Raw genomic sequence first — 22,495 nt, 5'->3', positions numbered from 1 at the left:
ATGCCCAAGTGTATCCAACAGATGTGAAGCGCAGGCTAATTTGCCGAGTACAGGCTTGTGCCTCTGGGTCAGGCAGCCCCCCACCCCCAGCCCCTGCAGTAGCATATTTGAGGCAATGGCTTCTGTAGTAAAGAATGAAAATACGGGCCTAGAATAGGCAGGATGTGGAGGTGGGGCAGGTATGTGGTGTGGAGTTTGGGGTGGCCAGAGTTTGGGTGTTTCAAGGTTAAATGCAATGCATTTGACTTGCCCCTTAAAGAACAAGGGCTATATTTGCCCTTCATTTCTTTATTCTTTTTATGAGTATTTGCCCTTTTTTTAAATGTGGATTTCAACGCCCACCTCCCAACTTGCCCCTTCTCCCACCATTAGACCCCACTCTGCCTTTTTTCACTTTATTGTGTCGCATCACAGTGTACACTCATACTTCCTTTGCCAATATTCCTTTTGTTAATTGTTGGGTTGAAATGGTCGGAGTCTCAACATATTTTTTGAATTGGTGACTATACACATGTTTATCAGCTGTAGGGTATCTCAATTTGAGCAGTTAAACAAAATATGGCCCAATCAGGTAAAAGCTATTTGCACAGGATCACAACATTTGGTGAAGTGTAGAGCCAGTATTTTAGACCAGAAGTGGTGTGTCCAGACTCTTTTGGCTGGGATGGCCCAAGTGGGGCACTGCTTTATGCAGGGTGGCATGAAGTACGCGCGCGCGCACACACACACACACACACACACACACACACACATAATGATAATAGTTCAAGATAATGGGGTGGCACATGAGGTGGCCAATCAGATTCCACCTGTAGCACGTGCCACCCCAGGCCACTCCCTGGACACGCCCTGGAGACCAGGTGTTTCACACCAAGGGCCTGATTAATGGAATATTTGCCCGGTTCAAAGTGAATTTGCACTGGTGAAAAGTGACTTTGCACTGCCGACACAAACCGTGACTCGTGGAACTGTGCAAAGTGTATTTTTGCAGTGCAAAGTTTGAACTGCAAAAATGACTATGCGCTAACTTTGCCCGGCATACACTTTGCACGGTTCCATGAATCAGGGTTTGTGTCGGCAGTGCAAAGTCACTTTTCAGCAGTGCAAATTCACTTTGAACCGGGCAAATATTCCATGAACCGGGCCCTAGATGTTGCGAAGTATACCACTCCTCCCGCCATTCGATCTTTAGTTTTATATCCACCTACTAAGATGCCTGTATCGTTTTGCTTTATGACTGGCACCAGTATTTAATGTCGTGTATTTGCAGAGCACCAAGCCACGTTCTAAATCAACCTGAAATGCAAAAGAAATCTTTATTGAAAACAAGTATGCTTTATTCTCTTGTTTTCTATACGAAGATTTCTAGCATAATTTTACAACTTTTAGCACTGTAATTATCAGATATTAATGTCATCCAAATCATGATACTCAGTTTATTAACATTGTAAGGGTGAAAGGCTGAGTTGTAATTGTTGGGTGGGGGCTGCAGGATAAGCACAATTACAAGCAGCAAGCACTTAATTCACTGAGCTACCTCAATCCCTTTCTACATTAGAAAAAACACGTTGAAACGAAAGTGTTATGCACAAGAAGTACAAATTCACATAAGCACATGTTAAAGACAAACGTCACACACTCAAATGGCAAGTGCTAATCTGGAAATTATTAGTTTCCTTTTTCTAAGGGTAAAAGCTCACAAGCCTGCAAAGAAGTTGTAGTGACTGGCTTGAGTGTCTGTCTTGCCCTGCCTGCCATCTGTGAATGCTTCTAGAATGTTGCATGTGCATGTGTGACAGCTCAGGAGAACGTAGCTATCCCTCCCGTGTCAGTAACAGCCCGCCTGCACATTGCTCTCAGCTATAGGCATCATTTATCATTGTTGCTCCATCCAGTGGTCCCCCGCAGATGTGACATAAGCACAACGTCACCCTGTGTGGAGGGAATAGGAAGTCGCATCTCTCTGGGTATAGGCAGGGGAGGAAATGGGACGGAACAAGACGGAGCTGCGCTTCAGCAAAAACTGTCTCGTTCGAGTGCCATCGAGGTCCAAGGTTCCTAGTGATTGCATCGACAACCATACCATTGACAAAAAAGCATCTAAAAAAAACCCATCGAATGCAGTTTTAATTTTAATTTTATGGGGGTGTTCCCCGCAACCTCCTTATTAAACCATTAAAATGCTTTTTTTTACTAAACTATACCCTTTACCATTGAACAAAAATGCATTCAATGTTTTTTTTTCGATGCATTTTTTTCAATCGTATGGTCTGTCGATGCTTTGTATTCGATGCAATGACCAGATACCGAGGTCCAATCCCCACAAGTTGAGGAAACTCTATGCCCCTGTCCGCCATGAGTCTCCTGAATGTTCTTTGTGTCTCAGACACAACTGTCGGTCAAGGAAACTGCACAAGTGCTTACTCAACTTGGGGGAGGGCTTTACGGCACTCGTTACATATTGCTGCTCAGCTGCACGGATTACAAGCATAAACACCGTCTTTCTATGCAAGCCGCGAATTCATAGATTGGATTTTAAAGTCATCCTTTGCTCAACAGCCCAAACTCAAACAGTGGGACCATCCAAAGCTGTATATGTATGTCTCATGCTTTTCACAGATTTGCAGTCAGGGTCACTGTTCTGACAGAGTAAATGAGCACCATACCAAGTGGGCATTGCATGCTCAGAAGGAATGCACATTTCAGTTACTAGCACAGACATGTTTGATGAATTGGTGGTCATTCTTATGTTCTCAAAATGCAGTTTGTTTATATGATGCAAAGCAGGCAGCATTCTATATTAAGGGCACGCACGTCATTCAACGCTTAGCTCAACCTCCCCCTCAACGCAAATCCCATACCCCCCTAGTCATCTTTGTCCATTTCGAGCACTGGAACCATTGCAACTGGTGGAACCTATTGTGTGAACACGTTATTTGGATCTAAAACAACTGGTGGGTGCTGTTTGAAATGCCAAACACTATAAGTTGCTGCAGAAGTTACTGTGACTTTCTCGTGTCTGGACAGTTGTTTGCTCAGCCCATTCTTTTACTGGGTAATCCTGTACATGGTGACTCCACGCAGGCACTTGCAGAGCGGGGCCAACCTCATGTAAAATGCAATAAAGCCCCATAGCTGGTAATATCTGTGTGACTCGCTCTGGCCAAGCTGGTGAGCACTCCTGCGGCTAGGGGCCACTGATTAGGATTTGTGCTCCTTGCTGGTTACCTGAGTCTGTGCAATATTAGCACCTTAAACTTAGGTTTCAGTGTGCAGGGCTTTAACGGTTGGGGTAATAAGTAGTATGTATTGCTGCTGCCCCATGTCTAGGGTTGCATGTTGTGCCTCCCAGGATCCCCAGGTCAGGCAATAAATGGCCCCATTCAGAGTTTGGTGGTAATACGGCATTACATCCGCCGAATTACCAGTGGTGGTAGAGTGCTGTAATTCCCAATTTTGGCAGTCCGCAGCGTGCTTGGAGATTTTTGGCAGATTTACTGCCAGCGGAATTACTGTGCAGTAAATCTACCGATTTTTGGAGGTAAAGTGGAAGATTTATCAGAGGATTTTCCACAGATTCATTCTGCCAGAGACAAATTATTATCAGTGATTTGAGAAAAACTGTGGTAATTCTGTTACCGCCCAAAAAAGTGGAACAAGGCCCATTCTGAAGACTTTCAGTTGTAGTTACCTCGAGGGTAGATTGCATAGGAAATAAAATGCAAGTGTACGCATCGTTATTGGGCATAGTCTGGGTTATTTAACACAGCTGTAAGTGATATTATTGAATCCATGTTTTCAAGCTAATTGTTGGCTATTTATGGCTATACGTAACGCTACAGGAGTTACCTCATGCCTGTTGGCTTTTCACATGGGTATGACTGGTGTAGTGCCTTGTGGCACCAGTCCATGTATGTGCACGCTACATGTGAGGTCGTTGAGTGCAAGATGATGCTACATGTCCAGAAACAGCCATGGGGAGGTCTACTCTAGATGCACAAGTGTCATTGAATGAAATAGTGTAAGTCTTGGTTATGCATTCAGCCTGTTGGTCTGTCTGCCATGACAGCTGTACCATGTGCCAGATGTATGGTGCATTGCTACACAGTGGAGGTGGTTGCACGGGTTGTGGTTCAGATCTTGTCTGTCTTGGAATGCTGCCTATGTCGTTATGCTTTGCGTTGTACTGTAGGTCAAGTGTGCCATCATTTTGGGGTTGGTAGTATTGGTTGGGCATGGGGTCTTCGAGGTCGGCAATCCCAGACTCCGCATCCATGGATGGATTCATCATAACATGCATTTGACGTGTGCGTCCTTTGGTTCCCTACAGTTCCAAATCAGGTATTGGTCAAGGTCCCTGTGCCAAGTCAGTTTCATTGTGTGCATACAGTTAGCGTGACTTGTTAAAGGTTGCAGTTGTGTTTGTCTGCAAGGAAGGGTGGTTTAGTGGCTGATTTGAATATCTGTCCTGCTGATTAATAATGAACGCTGCTCGAGTGTTGGTGTATGCGTACGAGTGACAGCTCAGGAGAATGTTGTTGAGGGCTTTGTGTGAATGTTCTGAGAGTGCCAATTGGGGGCCTGAGCTGGAGAGGACGAAGAATGCCACAACGTCAATTCAACAAAATGCCAGAGGAAGTGACATCACAAACCTGATGACGTCACAGAAAGAATTTTCACATGAATTTCGACTTGGTGACATCAAAGGAAGTTACTTCATATGGCCTTAAGCCCAACTGAGATCCTCCTTTAAAAAACAAATATACAATAGGAGTAATATTAATAAAATAGCAGAGTAGTGAAGTAGACAAATGATAATTTGACTGTCCAACCATATAAGAACAAAGCGTCAAATGTCGTGATGCCCTCATTAAGTGGCTGGGTCGCATTCAGCAGACGCATCATAGGCCAGTAGAAATGCCTTCTTATGCACATTTAGATATATGTAACCCCCCCAATTATAATCCTATATCCCAACTGCCTTTTTTAAAAGAAAATATTGGAAAGAACGTTTCATTCTCAATTAACTTCATATCTTAATTCCCATGTCCTTCTTTCTCCATTACAACATTATTTTCATCCTGGCGAATTCAATGGAAACTGCTCTTTTAGCAGTCTCTAACTATTCTTCATGATCGTTACTACACATCCTCATCGATATAAGTGTTACTTAATTTATCTATCGCTTTTGATAATGTTGATCATTTTCACACTCATTACTTCTCTTTCTTCACTCTGACTCTGTCTTGTCATGGTTTACACCCTGTCTCCGAGGTTGTTCCTTTTCGATATCCTGGCCAGGCTCTATTTCCCAAATTCATTCGCTCCCCAGGGTTCTGCACTGGGTCCTATTTTGTTTTCACTTTACATGACCCCTCTTGCTTGTTTAATCTCCTCATTTGGTTTTCGAGCTCATTTCTAGGCAGATGACACACTGATCTTTTTATCCTTTTCTGATTTTTTGGATATTTTGCATCAACAGTTTACCAAATGTTTATCAGTTTTTTAATCATGGATGTCATCACATTACTGACAGTTCAATCACAAGAAAACAGTTAGGACGCATTACAAGTTCGGCGGCTTGGGAAAAAAGCTGTAGGAATTTCATTACTGTCATTGTTATGGGCGGTAACGGAATATCTGCTGTTTACTGCTCTGCTGAATTATACCTTTGTAGGTAAAGTGGTGAATTAACCTTTAACAAAAAGCTCAAGGTGGATGCATCAATTTACCCCCAAATTTCACTAGATTTAGAGTGCGGTAATTCTGGCAGCGGTAAATCCACCAAAAATCCGCATGAAGTCCTATTGCTCCAAAATGGGTGAATTACCGTCACTTGTAATCCCGGGGTAATGCCACGGGACCAAGTGGCGGTAATGGATATCGGGTTTGGTGGTAATTCAGTGGATTTACTGCAGAATTACCACCAAACTCTTGAGGCCCGCTATTTTTCAAGCTTTATCCAAAGTTGTTAGTCCCCAATTTATCACATTTTCATGACCTCAAATAGCCACTCGTGCATCAGCCAGAAATCATGGCTAAATTTTTGATTCCTCCCTTTTTTTAGCAACAAATCTTATCTGCCATGCCGATTCAACTTTTCAATGTTCAAAAGATTCGTCACGTGCTAACATTTTCCTCAACTAAATTATTAATTCAGTCACTTGTACTTTCTCTGTTAAACTATTGTTGCTCTCTACAAGTTGGCCTTCCTAAATACTCAATTCTTACTTTTCAATACATTTTACATTCTTCAGTTTGCATCCTTTTTAAAGTAAGCTATTGTGATCATTCTATTCTTTACTCGGCCCATTTCCAATCACTTCCCATTTCTTTTGATGTCAGTTTCATTACTTGTGCTTTATGTGTAAGTGTATTCATGGACTGCCCTTTCTTCCCTGATGTGATCATATTTTATAAACCATCTTGCCAATTATGTTCTTGTAGACAAGTGTTATACTCTTGATCCCCTCCCTGTGCGGCTTCTTGAGTACATTCTTTGCAACTATTGGCCCCCCAAAGTGTGGAATGATTTAGCTTTAAATATTCATCCTTGTACTACTTTGGTTTTGTTTAAGAGATGTCAGAAATAACATCTTTTGAGTCAAGCTTTTCCTAAGAGCTAATGCTTTTTTTTAAAAATTTGATTGCATGTTCACCATCATACGTTCCACTTTTGGAAATCAAGATTGCAATGATTTTTATTGTGCTGTTATGTCACTATGCACAACGCTTTGGATGAAGGAGCTTTATTAATACCATTATAAATAAATTAATAAAAATAATCAATAATGCCTCTTATGCCACTAACAGCCCCATGTGACAGGCATAGTACGAGTATGCTAAATGCAGCCTCACATGCCAAGGCAGTGCTAAAATATGCAGTTCAAATCAGGTAGTGATGTGCCATGTAGAGTCAACATCATATTCCAGGTACAGTCTGACCAGCCCACGTGCTATATTTTATAGCCAGTGCAGCAACAATTACCCAGTACTGATATTTGATATCAGGTAAAGCCTGAGATGCAAGCTATAGTCTTACGTAAGGTACAGCCTCACACGCCCAGGCGTTTCCATCATATTGCAAGTGCAGGCTCATTGGCCCAGTCCACGCTTTGTGCTACAGGGGCAGACATGACCCCCCAGCTTTAGCATATTTAAGAGATATCTGTAATCATGATTGTCTAAAAGGGGCTTGAATGGCCAGGGTGTGGAGGTCAATCAGGTGAGTTGTTTTTGTTATTATGGGGGTACCTTTTGAAGGTAAGTGATTTAGCTTGTTGCTTGGCAAATTGAACTCTATCAATGTTCAGCGATCTCAATTTGAGCAGCTGAGAAACGTGGAGTACTATTAGGAAAATTAATTTGCCCAAGATCACACAATTCGGTCAAGTGGAGATGCTAGGGTTTGAGATCAGGCGTCCTTTTTTCACACTCTTCAATTTATCAACTAGACCATATCACAAACAACAAGCACTTAATTCACTGAGCTATCTCCATCTCTTTATACATGCTGTATCAAAAGTGGATAAAGTAATTTCTGAAATTTATAAAACTACATAAGGCATAGAAATTCACACTAATGCAATTTCTCTCTCTCTCTCTCACACACACACACACACACACAGACACAGACACACACACACACACACACACACAGACACACACACACACACACCCTCCCCCCCCAAATTCCATGGTAAGTGCTATTTTAGAAAATTGTTAATTTCCATATGCAATAGATTAAAGATGAACATCCTGTACAGACTACTTATGGTGGCGACTCATGCGAGCACGCAGTTGTAATTTTGACAAAGTGGATGGGCCCACAGCTACTAATAATCTAGAAGTGTTTATTTAAGGCCAAGAGTGCTTTTAAACTGTGTAATGATACGGGCCTTATTACAATGGGCAGAGCGGGTTAAATGTAGCAGTATTACCGTATATCGCCACATTCCTGCATGGTAGAAATTTGGAGGATTCAGCCATGTGCTGGAGGTAAATCTGCCAGCTTTCCACCACAATTCAGTGGAATCACCACGCCGGAATTACCGCCATGGTAATTCTTCCAAAAATGCCCCATTGAGTCATACGGACAAAACAAAAATGGGGATTTACACTACCACTTGTAATCTGACAGTAATACCGCTGAACCAAGTGGCGGTAACAGTAATACAGTTTGGTGCATCGGGGTGGATTTACTGCCCAGATACCACCGAACTTGTAATGAGGTCTATAATGTTATGCCATTGACATGTGAAGGCTAGAAGCCAGGGGTTGAAAGTGCAGTAACTGGGGAATACCAGGGGTAGCGGCAGCTACATTATATATGCCTAACAGCCATCCATGAGTTCAGGTAATAATAACATTGACCAATTACATTCTGTGTACTACACTTCACTGCCATCATAAGACTTTGCACTTTACAAATACCACCTAGCAATAACGATAGCCAATTTATGACAGGAAAAATGACGCAAAGACAATGACACTACCAACACTTGTTTTCCACTCACCCCACCCACATCGTTTTGCATACAATGCTGTCTCTTCCTCCTTTTTATTTGCAGCTCCCAAACACTCTTCAATACCATCATGGGGCAAATTGCTCCGCCCAATTCCAACATAGAACCACTGCAGAACCTCTACTTCTTCGGTCTGTCTTGCTCTTTCAGACTGTCAAGTGCAAGTGCATGTCACACTACTCTACGTCCCGGAAGCATAGGCAGAGCAATCCCTCACTTTGCACCACTTCGGAAACCCTGAAATTCAGAACCATGAAGAATGCCTAAAACTTACAATATGGTTTCGAAGCCTGAATAACACTCTACTCTGGCTTCTTCCAATCTTTATTTCAGGATCCTTGCCAATATCAGCCTGCACAAATCCCTCGATGCTGGCTGTGACAACCTTCTATCAACCTCCTACCCATTTACCCCACCAAAGGATCATAGTCTCAAAACCATCCCATCCAACGTTGCTGTTATCTCTGGTGACAAAACGCACTTCACAACATCATGTCTCCTCAGCTCCCACAGCTCTTGCCCTAATCCTACTGCGGCCCTTGATCCACTTTCATAAGATTGATCCCAATGCCATGCCGCCCTGTAGAACTCCTCTGGCACTGGCATTAGCATCAATTCTGCTGCTGTAGCCAGCCCATAAACCTTTGCCCTGTGTCTGCAATGCGGTTATTTACACCTGGAATATGCCTTGCTTCATTTCAAGCAGGGCAGCACCATCCTCCACAATGATCTCAAAGCCCACTTGCCTGTGCTGCATTGCGTGTTCACTGTGGTACCAGAAACACCACTCCAATGCTTTCCCATTCACCGTCCCATTAGCTGAAGAGCTGCCAGTGCTGGAAGAACTCCAGAAAGGCCATCCTGTGTCGTCTGAGTTGCCATTTCTCCCCCCATCTATCAGCACAACACCCACACTCAGGTAGAGCCTCAGTGCTATAGACCCTGGAGCTACTGAGAATACCTCTACATTCCACAACTCTGGATCTGATGGAATTCCCACTGACATTCCTTTATATTAATTTAAGAACACACAGCACACATACAGGTGTAGAGGAGGTCCCAAATATAGCCTGCACTCCAGTCGCCCATTTTGAAGTACCAGGAATGTTCACACCGAGATATGCGACGTATGATGAGCAAATAAACCAGCAGAGAGCCGCAGTGGGGCTCTGCCCAGTACCTATCAGAAAAGCAATACCTATTGAAGTACCAATAACCAGAAAACCATGGACAGTAAGCTATCCATTGAATTGAGAAAACCCTACCAGCAAATGAAACGAAATGAAGATTGCTTAAACACTGTCCCGGAAGAAACTCAAAAGGCCTTAATTGAAGACGAATGGTGACGACACGAGGGCCCGGAGAGACTCACAGATGAAAGAAACGACAACCAAAAGATGGCACACAGAGACGAAACGCCATGACTAAGGACATTGTGAACTTAGAAGGAGAAACGATGATGAAATATAAAGAAACTTAAGCCGTAAGCAGGATGAAGATATTCAACAGCTAAAGCCTGTACATATGCTTGGAACTGCAAGAAGTTAAGAAAAGAGTGCGGCTTGCTATGCTTAGTAGAAGATAGACCACGGCAAGCTCCACCTATACATATCTACCTCAACAATGCACACTATATAAGTGCAAGTCTACTTTACACAAAAGCAGAATAAACTCAGGTTACTTGGGATCAAACAGGACAGGATTCGTATTCCAGCTAAAACGAGAAGAGATGGCTGAATCGAAACTCAGTAAGAGCAACTCATGCTTGGGAAGCCAAGGTCAGACCAAGAGACGGAGCGAACCGTAGCTTCGTGGAATCAAAACTTAAGACCAGAACAGCCTATCTCAGGAAGGCCGAGATAAGGAGGCCCAGGCAGGTGGCAAGCCGAATAAGAATTAAATGCGCAAATAGAAGGAAAACTAGGCAGATTCACAGTGTGCTAGCACGTGACCAGCCGAGCGAGAAGAGGCACAGTTTCACACCTACGCCTGGCTGTCGCCCAGACAGCGATATCATAACTTTTCTGACAAGAAGATACAATGTCGAGGTCGACCACAGCCAACTAATTGACACATAGCCACTAAAGTAATGATTGATGGAAGGGAGGCCGGGTAAATCTTGAGGCATCCTGCACCTGGTTGACCATTCTGCGTGCTGCTAATTAAAGTGGAGATTTATGCATAGGATTGAAGCCAACCCAATCACAATGGACCAAATAATTTAGGGTCCTATAGATAGTAGAACCAATGGGACGTCGTACTTTTAGTGACGTCTACCGTAGTCATTTGTGAAGGAAGGGCTTAGATGCCCACCTTATAGTGTTTATCCAATCCCCTCACTCCATTACCATATACAGATATAGCACCTATAAAGTTAACTTTTCCTAACCAACAGAATTGCATGTTAACTTTCGAGTGTTACAGGTCAATGATGACGAGTTTTGGGTATAAATGTTACTGTTTGTATGAAGTTTTTGGTTGAAGTGAGACGGGCTATTGCATCACTGTTGATTTCCATGTTTCCCCGTTTTATTGTACTTGTCATTAAACAGACTCCCCTTTGCCAAACCATTGAGTTGTCCTTATTGATTGGTGTTGGAGTAAGAAAACCTGCACACCCATCCATCTCAAGGTGCAGCTATTTCGTTTTTTTAAAGTACTGCAGAGCAAACCCCGACTCTATGGGCCAGCCGGGTTGTCTCTCGGTACACTTGGTAGAAAAGATTGGATGGTTTATCGACCCTCGATTATTGATTGAAGTAAGACACTTATTGACCGTCGACATAAAGTAGCTCTCGGTCTTCGGCAATATCAGAAGTCCTTTGCCATTCGGCTGAGTAGACCGTGAAACTCCCCCTAGACAATGGTAGCATATGCAATTGACTGCAGTCACGGCCTGAAGGGCCCCATTTTTTCAACACATCCCTTCCCATTCCTACGGGAAGCCGATCGGGCGAAAATCTGAAGAAGGCGGTAACAAAGGCGGTGATCCTGAGGATCCAGAGACGAACCATGCAAACGTGAGTGGAGCAAAAATTTCGTGCTTTGGCAAACAGTGCATGTTTTAGAAACAACTAAAGGGAAAAGGTAACGGAGGGAGGAGGAAAAAACTAAATATAAGGGGATAATGGTTCGAGAATACTTGAATAAATAACACCCGAGAAGAGAGAGTTTACCAAGGCAGACACCTGAGAAGTGAGAGGATTCGCCTTATTCCTGCGCTTTAAATATAGCGGCCAGAAGAAACGTGTACCCAGAGTCCCACATAATGGGGAACAAATAGACTACCACAACGTTTAAAGACGTCGTGAAAGGGGTTTGTTTACACTCCATGAAGGGGTAAAGATTAGACAGCTGGTGTCCATCTAGTCTGTCAAGTGTCTGTCTTACATGGTTTGTTGTGACGTCATATGTGAATTTTTTTGTTAAGAGAACTGATTAAAATGTTTTGCGCGATTCGATAGCTCAGACAGAATCGCACATGAATTGATGTTTTTTGAGCAAATTGGTAGTACAAAATTTTAGTGGAAAATTTGGATTGGACCTTGCAGTGTTTGGTGATCGCTCATATTGTCACAAGGTGTTTAAACCACACAAAAGCATTGACAAGTGTTATATAAGAGGAAATGGAACAGATTTAAACATGGAAGACATAACTCCATTAGCACACTTATGCAAGCAATTGCCAAAACACGCACCCAAGCTAAAGAAGTATAGCACCGAGTGGGTTAAAGGTACTGCCCACAAGATGTTTATGCCATGGCCACAAAATTGGTCTTTATCTAATGCCGTCTTACAACATATGACGACATATTTGCACGCCACATACACAGGCAAGAAGATAGAAAAACGACTTGCTGTTCTCGAATTGTGGAAAATGTACGAACAGACAAAAGAAGAAGAGCCGCCAACAGATTGGATACTAAGGGGTCGATTCATGGAACAAACGTGCGCCGAAAATCCCAGCGCAAGCAGGCGCAAGGAGGCGCAAGCATGAGAAATCAAGCGCACGTGCACGCGTGCGATACAAGGAAGGCGCTGCGCTAGTTTCCTGCTGGTCGTGCGCACACGGGCACACATGTCATCAAACGGCGTGCGTAACGTGCACAGCAAAAACGCACATAGCGCGGCGCACAAAACAAAAGTGGGCGGAACAGTGGGCGGAACACGTGGAATGGGGAACAACGCATGAAAAAGAAGGTGTAACTGGGGACGTACTGCAGGGAACTACACGGAACGCCCACACGCACGCGAACAACCCGTATTCATGGATTTGAATACGGGAAACCTGCGCACGGCAAAAGACGCGCACAGGCGTCAACGCATCCGCCACACGAAGGCAGGCGGAAGCGTCCCCGAGCACAGCATGAAAGTGCGTGCAAACAACAAACACGTATATACAGCTACGATGAATGCCCCATTTGTCGCAGCACTGATCGTGGGACACCGCAGGAGGAAGAGGATAGCCAGGGCACACATTTTCTCACCACGGACAAGCCTTTTTGGGATGCCTGACGACCAGGTCTACGGCAGGTATAGGTTTCCACCCCACATCATCCTAGACCTGGTCAGAGAGTGGGAAGATGACCTTACATCCCCCACCCTTTGCTCCCAAGCATTGAGCCCCTTGGAGAAGGTGCTCAATGTCCTGATTTTTTGGCCACTGGGTCATTTCAGCGGACCACTGCCATAGTGGGGGGGGTTCTCACAGGCCACGCAGTCACGATGCCTACACCAGGTCTTGGCAATCATGACAGCGTGCCCCTCAGTCCGCAGGCACATATACATGCCCAGAACACCCGCAGAAAGGCAGGCCGTTGTCCTGGATTTTTACAGGGTGGCACACTTCCCCAAAGTGCTCGGTGCCATAGATTGCACCCATGTGGCCCTACGTCCACCTAGGGCCACTGAGCACATCTACCGAAACCGCAAGCACTGGCATTCCATCAACGTACAGGTGGTATGCGATGCAAAGGGAATCATCACCTCTGTCTATGCAAACTACCCTGGCTCCACCCATGACAGTTTCATATACAGAATGTCCGCCCTGAGCCGGGCCCTGGAAGCTGGGCAGCATGGTGACACATGGCTCTTAGGTGAGTACAAATGCCTGTGCAGATGCATGCAAGTCACACACAGACAAATACCCAAAGCCTAATAATCTCAACTATTATAACCTCCCCATGGGACAGTGCCTAACCTCTGAGCAACCACATTATGACGCCAATCCGGAACCCCACCACACCACCACAGGTAAGATACAACGCGGCCCATATTGCAACCATGGCCATAGTGGAGCACACATTCGGAGTGCTCAAGTCACGCTTCCGCTCCCTTGACCGCTCTGGCGGGCAGCTACTCTATGCACCCCCAGTAGTGTGCAGGATCATTGTGGCAGCATGTGTCCTGCACAATGTTGCAACAGGGCAGGGCGTACCGGTGGACATGGTGGTGCCCCCACATCTCCAACCACAGGCACAGGCACTGCCCATGGGAGGGGATAGGGCACGTGGCGAGGAAGCCCGGACCCAGCTTGTGGCCACATTTTTCACCTAAACTCCCACCCCTGCGGAGTGCACACAGGCCTGGCACATACCAGGTGACAATCGATGATGACAAAGAGACAGTCAACTGTCACAACCTTACCACCCTGAGATTGTTGCCATGGAAGTGCCACATTGTGTGCATCCCTAGCTACTCAAACACAAGCTATCCTGTGTGACCAAAAGGCACACATATGATACATGATATGATATGATATGGCATTTGTAACGCGCCTATACACAAGTGTTGCAAGGCGCAACTAGGCATGGAGGGGGGAACAAGGGAAGACAGACAACGATCCTATTAGGCCAGGTGTCATTTAGATCGTGCAAGTGCAGGGGTGGGTGGAAGGGAAAAGTGCAAGGGGAAGGGGAGGGGGGAGTACAGTACAGGGTAAGTAGAATAAAAAATAAATAAATAGGCCAGCTGGTGGCAAGTGCAAAGGTAAGTGCAGACAAGTGCTGGGAAGGGGGGGCTGTAGGGATACAGAGACAGTCCCGCAGTGCATGGGTTGCAAGGGAGGCAGTGCAAGTGGAGAGTGGCTGGGCCAGGGACTGAGGTCGGTGAGAGTGGCCCAGTTGCAGATTCAGTGCAGTTTCAGTGAAGAAATTAGCAAAGGAGAGGGAGAGAGAAAGCAGAAGCAAAGAGGAAGGTGTTGAGGTGCTTCCTGAAGCGGAGATGGTTCTCCTCAGGTTTCAGGGATGCAGGAAGGCCGTTCCAGAGGGAGGCTCCTGCCGCGGAGAGAGATCTACCCCAGCTCGTTGCTTCGAGAAGCGGCTGACCCTGACATGCAAGGTGTGAATCACACACACCTGCAAAACAGGCCATGACCATCACTGTTATGTCACTCAAACCCTCCCAAACCACAACATGACATGGCAAGCAATAGCCATACACCAACACAGTACCAATAAGGTACACATTGCCATGTCAAAAATGTAAATTGGCATCAGACAATGATGCCTGACATGGAATCAGATGAAATGACTGACCAACAACCTCCCACCCAAAATAAGTCATTCACAAATGCATCACAAAAGTAGTAGCTGCAACATGACAAAGAATGCCTGTCTACATGCACATTGTGCATTGCAAAATCAACACTGCAGCTTCTGTGTGCTGTGTCCAACTCCTGCAACACACTGCTCAGCGCACAGCACAGTGAAAAGCCATTGTGTGTGATGCACACCCTGAGCATCACATCTAAGCGACAAACAACATCAAAAAGCAAAATAGGCATGTACAGGATCCATAATTGGTCACAGAACATGTGCTGCAGGGACACAGTGGACATCAGAAGGCAAACAGAGTGTACATGTGGATATCGAAGGGTGGTTGTACATTTAGTGCATCATAGTGCGAGTGTGCGGGTCAGCAAGGACATGCACTCAACATATGCATGTGCAATCAATTGACCATCAGTGTCCTCTACACATCACATGTGAACATTCACCATGTGTACACCACAGCATGTCAAACCACAACTATCCCCTCACACCTGAAAGGTAAATACAACACATGAACATGCATTGATCAGCAGAAAACATCATGTACATAGGATACCACAATTACAATGTCAGGGTTCCCATCACACTGCAGGGCAAGGCAACTATCAACAACAAAACACCCCCCCTCCCTCACAAATGACCGTGACCCACTGAACAACTGCACCTGGGTCATGGAGCCTTCAACCCTCAATTTCACCTGGCCACAGGATCACCCTTCCCCTTCGTCACCATCTCCCACCTTGTGTGTTAAAAGTTGCCTGCACCCTCAGAGTCCACCTTCATTTGCAAAGACACAAAATCCAAGGCAGAAAAACGAACCAGAACAGCCTCCAGTAGATGACTTGAAGTAGCAGTACCTCACAAAGTCCAAGTACTAATACAGTGATGTAACATCCAAGGTAGCACAGTAAAACAATGTCACAACAGGATGTGAACCATGTGTGGTACATAACATAGAATGATGCACCACGAACGGATGTGTACTGTCACAGCTCCCGTGTACAGGCGCAGGAGTGGCACGAAACAACCAACCCCACCGTGGACTGGGTGCCTGCAAGGTCAAACTCACACAGGCCTCTGAGACCCTGGTGGGGAAGGAGGGCCAGGGATATGCAGTTGGGACAGCCGTTGGCATACTGGATAACTGGAATGAGGGGCAGGAGAGGGGAGTAGGAATGACACCTGAAAGTAGGGAATGCACTAAAATGGAGTACTTGAATTAACACATACACAATCATAACAAACTTGTACATCATTGTCAGGGCCTTCCGGAGTCCAGGAGTGGCACGAACCAACCACCCCCTGTAGGGTTTTGGCGCCTACAAGCTTGGGGCTTACACAGGCATCCGCAACCCCAGCGGGGAAAGAGGGTTAGGGAACGTTGGTTGGATAGGTACGGGAAGCAGGAACACCGGGTAGAGGGTACAGGGTTTAGAATTGGATAGGACTCAGGGTGATTATGGAAAAAAAAACATACCAAATTGAATTACACATTCATCCATGCATCAGTGCACCCCCCAGCAAGCCTATGTAGAGCAGTTTGAAAGAAAAACAACAAGACACTCAGCTCTGGTTTTGAGTGCTGGCCTCCTGCCTGCGCACTCTCAGGTCCAGTTACAGGAGCACTTCAATGCTGCAAAGAGAGCCACAGTTAATAATCTATGCGTGCCCATAACACACAAACACACCACCAAATATGCCCCATAGCAACAAACTACTCTACAAACAGACAATCTGGTGTGGATGCTTCGTACCCATACGTAACATTCCCCCTGTGATGGTTCATACACAGTCAATGCAGTAAATCAGGCGCCGGTGGGTGCGTGGCAAATGGAACACCAATATGTCATGATTCACACAACATGCAATGTTCCCTGGGTAAGCAGACAGACACATATAGCAAGGTATGACTTCAGAAAAAGTCGTGTCCCACCATGAACGTAAAAAAATAGGCAGTGCATGTTACAAAATGTACATGGAAATGAAATGCACTGCACCCGAGTCTGTCCCTTGCTGTATGTCCCTGTGAGCTGCTCCTTTCCATGTCTCGGAAGGCAACATGGGTGATACAAGTGCCTCAATGGCCCATGGTGGACTGGAGGGTATGTGCCACTGCCCCTGCAGGTGCCCCAGACAACCTTACAATCAACTAGCCATCAGTCCACCAACACATCTGAGCTGTATTGTGTGCTTCAACACCAATATTCATCCAAGCTCACCCTCAGTGCTGCTACTAAGCCTGCATGTGCAACTGGCTTGGTGGAAGCTTTGCTGTGTTGTGGCCCCCCTGTCCTGCTCACCTTGCCTGGAGTTCCTTGGAACACGTCAGCAGTTCTAGGATGTATGTCTGCAATCCCTGTGCCTCTGCTTGCGCACACATGTGCATGTGGGCACCAACAAACGTGTCCAGAATCCAGACGTCCAATGGGCCATGTCTGCTGCCAAAGGTGGTCTGGAGGCTCATCCCCCTGCAGAAAGGGTATGAAACACATGATTAATGCTTTAGAGTCATCTGTGTTTGTCTCTTCAGGCATCTCATTACTGGACCATGTCAGAGACGTACATCAGAAATCACACCATCAGTCCGTCTTTCACATCCAAATTGTGGAACATACTATCTACGGCATGATTTGCAACAAGCACGTGTACAGTAAAGATAAGAAACATACTACACAATGCATCGCAGTGAATGTACACATTAATCACGAAACACCCCATCTAGCAAAAGCAGAACAGTGGTCAATAACACTGCAATCATCCCCACTAGGGGTGTTAACACAAGTTACACAGCACCAGACATGCCACAGATATGACAGTCCAAAGCCCTTGTGTAATAGGCTGTTACACCGAACCATCCTTGCGAGCCCGTGGATAAGGGAGGCAGGAGTGGCATGTGTGAATCAAGGACCCCAAGCAGCAAACACATACACAAGACAAGCCTGAAGGGCCCAGCTGGAACAGACAGTGGATGCTTTCAAAAGCCAAAAAGCACTGCACCGTCACATGAAAGCACAATAGACAAGCAATTTTAAACTATATTAACTAATTACACTAACTATGAAAAACCTACATTACCTAATTAAACTAACTATCAAACATAAACTTAACTAACTAAACTAAAAGAAAAATCAAAAATGGCCACATACAACCCGGGGGGGAGGGGAGGCACCCAGGAGGGGGGAGGTACAGGGTGCTGCTCAACACCCACATGCGATGATGCTGAGCCAAAAAAAAACCTCCATGGGCTCAACGCCTGCACAGCCCGACCTATGTGGGAGATAGATGGTCGTCCGAGTCTGGCTCATCCTGGAAAGGAGGACGTGGCACAGTAGCCTGGCCACACCTAGCCGCAGCTTACCCCTCTCCGGCAGCAAGTCTGCCGGACGGGTGAGCCTAGTTCTGTGTGGCGATGTGACGTAGGTCTGCATGTAGAACCTCACGTGATACACGTGCTTCCTCTTGCAAGGTAGCACATGTAACACGGAGTTCCTCCTGCAAGGCCTAGCTGGACAACCGCTGCACCTCCCGGCAAGCCTGTAGCTCAGCCGAGATGATACGCTCAAGCTGTGCAAACCTCTCCTCTGCCCGCTGCCTCTAGGACATCAGAAGGACACACAGAGTGGATTTGAGGGAAGCATACTCCTCCCTCAGGGAATCCATGTGCGCCTCTGCGTGAGCAGCAATTGCTTGACAGAGAGACGACATTTCAGCCTGGCGTGCCCTGTCTGAGGCCGCCATGCCCAGCCTGAGCGAGCGGGCCGTGGACCTTGCCGCCTGCTGCTGGAGAAGCACCTGCCTAGCAGGGGGGAGCACAGATCGGGCCACACGCTCCATGCTCTCAGCGATGTTCTCCATTGCTGCCCCCTGCCGTTCTGAATTGGCAGTCATGTCTTGCTCCCACTCAGTATACTGCGGTTGCGTGCGGCAACCGCATTGCTGGGCTTGACCCCTGCGGGACCCAAGAACCGGGTGTCCTCGCTGTGTTGGCACCGCCCGCGGCTGCCGACTACATGCCCCCATCGACGTGATGTCCCAGGCACATCAGTGACTGGTGTGGAGGGTGACCCTGCGTCCCGATCCACCACGGGCAGAGGTACCAAGACTGTCTGACCCCTCAGTGCAGGTGTCGCGGACAGAGGAGTGTCCACATCAGAATTACTCACCCCTGACACATGGACTTGATGCTCATCCAACTCGACATGGACGTCAGAGTCGTCATCAAGGCTGGACTCATAGGCAGCCAGAGACAAGATGGACTGTAGCACTTGGGGGTTTTCGTGGCCTACCACCCCACGACCCCCACTTGTGCCGGGTTGATGTAGTGGTAACAACCCTGTGTCTGGCATGACAACGCCATCCTCCGCCTCCATTGTGTCATCACCTGAAAAATAGAGAGAAAAAAGGTCACTACACATGTCAGAAGCACACAACACACACACACACCGACAATAAACACATCAGGCAGACATGTGACACACAAAATAGAACCTGGCATGCATGCTGGGTCAACTTTGAATTGCATCTGTGATCAGACCTGTTGAAAGGTGGCAGTTTGCATAGAAGTGGGTCTATGCAGTGCAGAAAATGTGTATGTCACTCACTAGCTACATGTACAAGGACTCCATTGTGTGTGTCAGGAAATGTGAAGGCAGTGCAAGGTAAAACATTAAGGCATCACATGCACTGTGCATTCAATGGGTAGCATATCTACAAGCAAAGCACCCCTCCACCCAAGTACAAAAGCAGGGATGCCTAGCATGGTATCAAAAGGCTGACCATAGACCTGTGTATTGACAGGCAGTGTTGACTGGCATCAACAGCTTAATGTGATTCAAGTGACAACACTGCAAATGATGATGGGACAGTAAGCAGGACACATGATGAAAACTCTAGAGGCCGCCCACGTGTGAAGAAGACATTACAACAGTCGGACAGAGTCATTGGCCATTAAACAGGCTGAGGCCTGTGACCCACACAGATTGTCAGACCCTAAACATGTGTGCAACGCAGTACTGAGCCACAGTTGACATGGGAAGCTGATGAGATGCCATGCAATGTATGTCACCCAGCACTTGTATTACAGTGATCATCCAGTCAAGGACACATAGGGGAATGCGTGCAATGCTCATGGAGCATGAATGGGCACTCATGTCCCTGCGGGGCATCTGACCTATGCACAGTACAAGTGAGATACCCTGCATCATGTACTAAGGCTGTACCACACAGCATATGTCTGGCAGATTGTACGCTGGAAGTTAGCATGTACCCAGGACGCATGAACAGGAAAGGACCCAATGGCAAGATTGAAGCAGACCAGTGCAAAGGTGGAACTGGGGTGCAGAGTGGCGGAGGAGGGGCAAGGGAGCATGCCTACATGGAGTACCCGCATGCAGGCAGATGACACATGCACGTCAGTCATGCTATGACATTGTGCCTGGGCTGAGAGGAAGGTCACCCCACGCCACATGCAGAAGGGCCAGTGAGCTGGAACATGGACCGGAGGGGTATACTGGTAACCAGCATCTGAGTAGGGTGCAATAGTGGTGATGCGGACAGTCCCCGTGTGCTCCAAATGTCCACCATTCAGCAGAGCAGACATGCATCACGGAAGCATTGCATTACTTGCACATCAGAACCATGTACATGTCACATGTAGTGGCTATCATGCACAACACATCCCACAAGTAAAACACACACGTCCTCAACAAACACGCATCAACACTCACTGGACTGGGCATCAAAGTCCAGCATCTCTCCCACTCCTTCGACCGATTCAGGTGGTATGAACTCGGCAACAAGTGACTCATGCAGAGTGAGCTCTTCCTCCTCTGGTGCAGGCCCACCGCCAGTCACCAGAGTCAAGTTGTAATTTGAGGCACGCTTAGCCTTAGCGCTGCGTTTGAGGTCATTCCAACGCTTTTTGCACTCCTGCGCCGTGCGCACCTCATGGCCGAATTAACTGACATGTTCCGCAACTTGCTTCCAGTGGGTGTCACGGTGGGCAGCCGTAGTCTGACTATTGGCACCCACTAGCATGTCACGGCTGTGGCCCCGCATGTAGTCCACGAGGAAGTCCAGTTCCTGCTTGCAGAAAGGCTTCTTCCTCGACGTCGTGCAGGAGGTCGTGGCTGTGTGTGGGGTCCCAGCCTGTGCTGCAGGTGCAACCTTCCTCCTCTTGGACTGTGGCGCAGACCCTGGCTGGCTAATGCCGCCCTGACCAGTATGGCCAGTGGGTTCGGTGGATTGAGCCAAGGGAGTGGAAGGTGGAGGGACGACCAAAGGCCTGACTTGTGTCAGTGGCAGCTGGGTGCCATCTAATGGACCCTGCGCAGCAACATCCTCTGTGGCAGGGTCATTGACCGCAACGGTCCTGGTTGGCAGACTCACAACCGGGGTGTTGTTGGGTGCATCTGCCCCTGCACTTGCCAACACCCGGCTGTTCGGGGCAGCAGATGACATAACTGCCCCAGGGACACAAGTCTTGGTCAGAGCAGCCCTGCATGCCCCTACGGTTTCCCTCCTGGCCTGTTGTAAATCTTCCAAGGGCTCCTCAAGTGCCAATGCAGCCTGCGCTGGCAGACCCTGAGCCTGGGTGGCGGTGTCCACAGCTGCACCTGCAGCTACCACTACCCTTGGGCCCGTGGCAGTCGATGGAACGGACTGCTGGGTCACACGGGCACCAGTGCCAAATGCAGAAGCTGCATCTCCCGGAACCACAGGGGGTGGTGGCATGACTGCACTGACACATGGCACAACATTGTGCTCAAGTGGCGCACCCCTGCCTCTTCCCCCTCTGTGGCCGCCCTGGACACCCTGGAGTCCCCCTACTCCCTGGTCACCACGGCCACGTCCCCGACCACGCCCGCCACGAGGAGTATGCCCAGCTGAGGCGCCCCTCACCTTTGCTGGCCTCCCAACCATGGCACAGATGGAGTAGTGCCGGCACAGATGGAGTAGTGCCAATGGGAGGTGTACAGCACAATTGACCTGGGCAATTGGGGTGAAGGGGGTGGGAAGCAAGATGTTAACAGCCCCCCTGCACCTGCAAGGCTGTATGTGACCCCGGTGATGTAGTGACGGGTCACGCAATGCTCAGGCACCCCAAAACTGCAGTAAAACCGTGCACGCAACCCTGCAGCCTACGTGCGTGGAATCAACCTCCCGCAGTACGCGGTGGCACCCAGTAACACGAATAACACGTAGGCGTGGGACACGCAGGCTACTATGACCTCGAAAATGGGTGTGATACACAGGGGCACCCGCAGTGGGAAAAATAGCGTGTGCGACTCACCGTCTGACTAGCGCGATGCAGAAAAACACGTGCAGCCAATACCCCCACCAAAAGAAGAGATACGTCCTTGATAGCTGTGAAGTTGTGATGGCGCGCGAAACAACAGGAAGCAGCAACACACGTCGGTC

This window comes from Ambystoma mexicanum, chromosome 7p, assembly GCF_040938575.1.
Source record: "Ambystoma mexicanum isolate Mex_15411 chromosome 7p, UKY_AmexF1_1, whole genome shotgun sequence".
Classification (NCBI taxonomy): Eukaryota; Metazoa; Chordata; class Amphibia; order Caudata; family Ambystomatidae; genus Ambystoma; species Ambystoma mexicanum.
This window is presented reverse-complemented; position numbering follows the sequence as displayed.